This window comes from Triticum dicoccoides, chromosome 7B (genome assembly GCF_002162155.2).
Source record: "Triticum dicoccoides isolate Atlit2015 ecotype Zavitan chromosome 7B, WEW_v2.0, whole genome shotgun sequence".
Classification (NCBI taxonomy): domain Eukaryota; kingdom Viridiplantae; phylum Streptophyta; class Magnoliopsida; order Poales; family Poaceae; genus Triticum; species Triticum dicoccoides.
Genome location: NC_041393.1, coordinates 650,852,172 through 650,858,171, shown reverse-complemented (window position 1 = coordinate 650,858,171; position 6,000 = coordinate 650,852,172).

The following is a 6,000-nucleotide window of genomic DNA, read 5'->3' as shown; positions in this document are numbered from 1 at the left end:
CGGGTCGCCGTACTTGTCGAAGTCTTGCTCATTGGCTACTCCATCCATTCCGATGATCTTCCTTTTGCCTCTCCTCACGACAACACGACTGGGCTTTGGCGGGTCGGTAATGAAGAAGCATTGGTCCACTTGGGAAGCCAGTACCCATGGCTCATTTTTCGCGGTGACGTTTGCGCCCGCGGTCTTGGATTTGGCTTCGGGTATAACCATGGTGGTGAAATACCGGTCTTCTTTTATGACGTTTTTGGCCCATCTGACACGGAACATCGGGACCTTCTCTCCAGCGTAGCTCAGCTCCCAGATCTCCTCAATCCTTCTGTAGTATCTGTCCTTGTCGTTACCGGTGTAGGATTCCATCGTTACCCCGGAGTTCTGATAACCATCGCTCTTCATGTCCTTGTCCTCGGTGTAGAATGTGTAGCCGTTGATATCGTACGCCTCATAGGTCATCAGGTTGTGCTCGGCGCCCTATGACAAGGCGAATATGAGTTGTTCTTCCGCGGAAGAATCCTCATGTAAAGGGTACAACAGAAGCTTCTGCTTGAACCAACGCGTGAAACATGAGTTGTGCTCTTTGAGTATATCTCCGTCCGTCCTCTGTTGGCCTCGGTCATTGTACGTCTTCTTAATAAAGGTTTTGTGCTCTACCACCCAAGGATCGACCACGTCTATGTGTTGTAGCGCGACTAGGTTTGCTCTTTCAAAGTCGGCGAGTCGACCCTCGAAGTCGACATGCATTTCGCGGCGACCCTCATGGTGACCCCATCCAGCGAGCCTGCCGAGGTGCCTGTTGACGGGCAGACCAACGGGGTTCTCGATGCCTAGATAATTCGTGCAGTAGGAGATGCACTCTTCGGTCAGAAAGCCCCTGGCTATGCTTCCCTCTGGACGTGACATGTTGCGAACGTATCCTTTGATGACACCATTCATCCTTTCGAACGGCATCATGCTGTGCAGGAACGTCGGCCCGAGTTGGATGATATCGTCCACTATATGGACTAGCAGATGCACCATAACATCGAAGAATGCGGGCGGGAAGTACATCTCAAGCTCGCATAGTATCACCACGATCTCTTCCTGTAGCCTTCTGAGTTGCCTCACGCCAATCGACTTCCGAGAGATGACGTCGAAAAAGTTGCATAGGCCAAATAGCGTTTCACGGACGTGCGCGTCCATGATCCCACGGATTGCAACTGGAAGTATCTGCGTCATCAGCACGTGACAGTCGTGAGACTTCATCCCGCTGAACTTCTGCTTCGCTGGGTCTAGGTATCTGATTATCTTCCCTGCGTAACCGTAAGGAAGTTTTACTCCTAGGAGGCAGGTGAAAAACTGCTCGATCTCCTCCTGACTTAGAGTGAAGCACGCGGGAGGGTAGTCATTTCCGGTCTTCTTGGCCTTTTTGCCTTTGCGACGACTTTCCGTGTCCTGCTTCGCCTCATCATCATCATCATTAGCGTGAAGCTCCTGCCTGATGCCCATTGATTTCAAGTCTGCCCTTGCTTTCGGCCCATCTTTGGTCCTCTCTGGCATGTTGAGCAGGGTACCAAGCAGACTCTCGCACACGTTCTTCGTGATATGCATGACATCAAGGCTGTGAGGCACACGGTGGATCTTCCAGTACGGCAAGTCCCAGAAAACAGACCTCGTTTTCCATACCTTCAGCAGCGGCTCTGGCGCCTTTCGCTTCTTTCCCGGCAGTGGGCAGTCTTTCCAATTTTTCAACAGCTTGTCTATTTCCTCGCCGCTCCTCGTACACGGGCGTTTTCGGGGTTCGGTTTCACCATCGAACAGATCCTTGCGTTTCCTCCACGGGTCATCGTCGCGAAGCCACCTTCGATGTCCCATGAACACGGTTTTCGAAGACCCGGGATCTCTATCTAGCTGGCGATACGTTGTGTCATCCATGCACCTTACGCATCCAGAAAATCCGTGGACTACCTGCCCTGCGAGATATCCGTAACCGAGATAGTCGTGCACCGTCGTGAGCAGTGCGGCTCTCATAGGGAAATATTCTTTCTCTGCGGCGTCCCACGTATTGGCTGGCGTTTTCCACAGCGTGTCAAGCTCCTCTTTCAGCAGCCCCAGATACAGATTGATGTCGTTCCCTAGTTGTTTCGGCCCTTCAATTAGCATACTCATGTGAATGTACTTCCTCTTCATGCACAACCAGGGGGGAAGGTTGTACATCCACACAAACACAGGCCAGGTGCTATGTGTGCTTCTCTGGCTGCCAAACGGATTGACTCCATCGGTGCTCGCGCCCAGCACGATGTTCCTTGGATCGTTCCCAAATTCTGGGTATTCGAAGTTCAACGCTTGCCACTGTCTCGCATCCTTAGGGTGACTCAGCATCTTGTCTTTTTTATCTATCTCTGGATCATTTGCTTCATCTTCTCGCTTCTTCTCCTCCCTATCCGCGTGCCAACGCAAGAGCTTTGCTACCTTAGGGTCCGCGAAATACCGCTGCAGACGAGGAGTGATCGGAAAGTACCACACCGATTTTCGAGGAGCTTTCTTCCTCTTCTTGTATCGAGTGACGCCGCACACCGGACATATGGTAGACTCCGCGTGCTCGTCCCGATAAATGATGCAATTGTTCATGCACACATGGTATTTCACGTGCGGTAAATCCAGAGGACACACGATTTTCTTCGCCTCCTCGAAACTGGTCAGGCACTTGTTCCCCTTGGGAAGACGTTCGTGCCAGAATGACATGTTCTCGTCGAAGCATGCGTCGGTCATTTTGTGTTTTACCTTCATCTCCAGAGCCATGAGCGTTACTTTCAGGCGGGTATCCTCGGGCCTGCATCCTTCATACAATGGAGTAACCGTGTCTATCTCCAGTTGATCCAGCTTGGCTTTCTCTCGGGCGGCAGCTCTTGCGTTATCCGTCCGCTTGAGAAGCAGCTCTTGAATATGACGGTCCTGCACCCAGCCTCCATCGTCGTCTGCTTCGGCATCTTCATCTTCATGATCATTCCCTTCGTCTTGATCTTCCTCATCATCATGTACGACATCTTCTACATGATGACTGTGTACAGCATCACCGTCGTGATCATGTCCTGGAGATTCTTCGTCTTCTCGCCCGCCCTCGCCGCGTTGGTACTTGTCTTGTTGCCCTTCCTAATTTCTTGCCCGGCCCCGGCCATGGACGACTTGATAGTCATCTTCATCACCTTGCCACCGATAGCCATCCATGAAACCACGCAAGAGCAGGTGGTCCCGCACCTGCCCGGAATCCGGGTCCGCAATAAGGCTCTTCAGCTTGCATCTTCGACATGGACATCTTATCTCCGTCTCGTTCTTTTGAAGCATCTCGGCCTTCGTGGAGCTCAAAAACCTATTCACGATGCCTTCAGTCATCGTGCGGACCATGGTCGCCTGCGGGGTAGAGCAAAACGATATGTTAGAACCAAGAAAAAATTTGGCATGACCTTCCCTAAAAATAGGACCAAAAAGAATGCATAGTGCCAAAATTCTCGCCGAAACGGAAATGAATCAAAACATTCCGGCAAAATATTGGCAACTATCGCATATTTCAAATACCGGTACCTTCAAACACAAACATATATGCAACACCACAAACACATGCAACACCACAAACATACATAGATCTAGCTAGGCCACAAAAAGTGCATGTGCACGTTGTTGGAGCGAGCTAGGGAGAAAAAAAAGTAGATCTATATCATGAAGATAGCTTTCCCTTATTTACCTATCAAAAAAAGGTAATTTCACCACTTAATTTTGTTGAATCTATGGTGGAAATGAGGTGAGGAGGAGGAGATGGCCGAAAGCTTGGAGAAGGAGGTGGATGGAATGAAGTGGGGAAAGTGAGTGGGTAGGTGTGGGCTGTCCAAAATATCTTGTTGGTCCCAGGTTACTAATGGCGCACCGTAGGAAAATGCGCCATTAGTAACCCTGGTTACTAATGGCGCATCAGCCTACGGTGCGCCATTAGTAGTTTTGCAAAAAAGTAAAAATAATAAGTATATATACTAATGGCGCATCTCCTCTGAGTGCGCCATTACTAGTTTAAACTAGTAATGGCGCACTGTGCCACGATGCGCCATTAGTAGTTTTGCAAAAAAAAGAATAAAACAAAATTTACAGTAATGGCGCACTGCCTGCTTGGTGCGCCATTAGTAGTTATAGATAGTAATGGCGCATTATGGACCCGATGCGCCATTAGTATGTATGGGAAAATGGAAAAAAAATAATTCATACTAGTGGCGCACCCTGTTTACGGTGCGCCATTAGTGTCTTCCACACTAATGGCGTATCACAAACAGGTGCGCCATTAGTATATAGTAGTGGCGCACTGCTTCCACGGTGCGCCATTAGAATCAATCCTATCTATAGCCCTTTTCCTAGTAGTGAAGTATCGAGCAAGTTGCGATTATAAAGAGAAAGCCGGGCATAAAAATTCTGAATAATCATTTCCCGAGAGAGCTCATGATTGGGGCAGGAATACAACATTGACTTAAGCCTCCCCCAAGCTTGAGCGATGCTTTCTCCTTCGCGAGGCTAGAAATTATATATGTAATTCCGATCACGATGAACAAGATGCATAGGATAGAACTTCTGGTGAAATTCCAACTTCAATCGCTTATAATTCCAAGATCTCGTATCATCACATAGCCTATACCATGTCATTGCATCTCCCTTCAAAGTTAAAGGGAAGACCTTCCTTTTAACAACATCATCTCGAATACCTGCAAGCTTAAATAATCCACAAACTTCATCCACAAAGATAAGGTGTAAGTCAGGATGCAATGTTCTGTCTCCTGCAAAAGGATTAGCTAGCAGTTTTTCTATCATACCCGAAGGAATCTCAAAGTGAATATCTTCATAAAGTTCAGTAGGTTGAGGAGCATCTATTGACTCTTCTGGTTGGGGTGAAGATACCCCAAACAAGCCCCTCAAAGGATTAGTTTCCATAGTGACAAGTAACAGAAAATTTCAGCACACTAAATAAATGTTTCCTTACCAAGTTCCACTCACCAAGAGCGCTACGCTCCCAGCAACGCCGCCAGCAAAGAGTCTTGATGACCCACAACTATAGGGGATCTATCGTAGTCCTTTTGATAAGTAAGAGTGTCGAACCCAACGAGGAGCAGAAGGAAATGATAAGCGGTTTTCAGTAAGGTTTTCTCTACAAGCACTAAAATAGTAGGTGATAGATAGTTTTGTGATAAGATAAATAGTAACAAGCAAAAGTAAATAAAGTAAATAAAGTGCAGCAAGGTGTCCCAATCCTTTATGTAGCAAAGGATAAGCCTGGACAAATTCTAATAATGAAGAAGGAGATCCCGAGGACACATTGGGAATTATCGTCAAGCTAGTTTTCATCACGTTCGTAAGATTCGCGTTCGGTACTTTGATAATTTGATATGTGGGTGGACCGGCATTTGGGTACTGCCCTAACATGGACAAGCATCCCACTTATGATTAATCCCTATTGCAAGTATCTGCAACTACAAAAAGGAGTATTAAGGTAAACCTAACCACATCATTAAACATATGGGTCCATATCAACCCATAACGAAGCAACGCATAAACTAGGGTTTAAGCTTCTGTCACTCTAGCAACCCATCATCTACTTATTACTTCCCTATACCTTCCTCTAGGCCCAAATAATGGTGAAGTGTCATGTAGTCGACGTTCACATAACACCACTAGAGGAAAGACAACATACATCTCATCAAAATATCGAACGAATACCAAATTCACATGACTACTAATAGCAAGACTTCACCCATGTCCTCAGGAACAAACGTAACTACTCACAAAGCATATTCATGTTCATAATCAGAGGAGTAATAATATGCATAAAGGATCTGAACATATGATCTTCCACCAAGTAAACCAAATAGCATCAACTACAAGGAGTAATCAACACTACTAGTAACCCACAGGTACCAATTTGTGGTTTTGATACAAGATTGGATACAAGAGATGAACTAGGGTTTTGAGAGGAGATGGTGCTGGTGAAGATGT